The sequence below is a fragment of the Enhydra lutris genome, unplaced genomic scaffold (assembly GCF_002288905.1).
Source record: "Enhydra lutris kenyoni isolate GAN:26980312 unplaced genomic scaffold, ASM228890v2 scaffoldscaffold46, whole genome shotgun sequence".
In the NCBI taxonomy this organism is placed as follows: Eukaryota; Metazoa; Chordata; class Mammalia; order Carnivora; family Mustelidae; genus Enhydra; species Enhydra lutris.
Genome location: NW_019154130.1, coordinates 13,713,471 through 13,714,729, shown reverse-complemented (window position 1 = coordinate 13,714,729; position 1,259 = coordinate 13,713,471).

Below are 1,259 nucleotides of genomic sequence, written 5' to 3'. Positions count from 1 at the left end.
GAGCCCGATGCGGGGCTCGATCCCAGGACCCTGAGATCATGACCTGAGCCGAAGGCAGAGGCTTTAACCCACTGAGCCACCCAGGCGCCCCCTGAGATTTTACAATTTAACAAGGCATCTTGTATTTTATTTGGCAAGCTCGCCTGTTCACAAGGTAACCCCAGCATGCATTTCCTATCTCTTTTCCTTCTGAGTAGTATCAGAAATATGGACATGGGCAGGGAGACACTGAAAGCTTCTTGAAGAAGTTTCTGGGGTGGTTATATCCATGGGTGTGGCATCATCAGGGCTTAAGTCAAATCCCATGCCTGACTCTTCCTATGTGACCTCCAGCAAGTGACTTTCCCAAGTGAGCCTCCTTTATGGCAAAATGAGAATCATAATATCTACCTTACATGTTGTTGTGGATATTAAAATGAGGTGACATTAAAGCATCTAGGCCCCTATAGAGTCATAAACACAGCTCTTACCATCTTGCCCTTCTACCTCTCTGCAGCAGTTGCTTCTGCCTGGAATGCCCTTCCCCTACTCCCTCCTCCCCTGGGAAGCTTTCTCCATGCTTCTCCTTGTTACACTCATAGCATTTTGTCAAAGCTTCTAGAAATGTCCCTGTTGTTCAGAGATACTGTACTGGAATCAGCTTCACTGTTCCCAAATGTTTTCCTCATCAAGACTGAACTTTCTGGCTCAGATACCAAGTTTCCTTCATCTCCACAGGTCTAGCATTTAGTACATGGCTGAACACATAGGAGGAACTTGCTATTTCCTGAATGAACATGTTATCAAGCCATTAACATCTTAGCATCAATTGCCCGGGACTTTAGTTTCCAAATGGTAGTGTAGTACCTGTGCAGGCACGTGCGCGCGCGCGCGCGCACACACACACACACACACACACAGTCAGTAGAGGGGAGTTTCTCAAAAAGCTAAAATTATTCCATTCAAGGAACTGCCTTTTATTTGAGTCTATCCTTTCTTCTTTGGAGAAAAGAAAAACCACAACTTGTCATTTATAGAATAAGTTTTATTTTTTATTTTTTTTAAAGATTTTATTTATTTATTTGACAGACAGAGATCACAAGCAGGCAGAGAGGAAGGCAGAGAGAGAGGAGGAAGCAGACTCCCCGCTGAGCAGAGAGCCCGATGTGGGGCTCGATCCCAGGACCCTGGGATCATGACCTGAGCCGAAGGCAGAGGCTTTAACCCACTGAGCCACCCAGGCGCCCCTAGAATAAGTTTTAAAAGGTGTTTGACAAAAT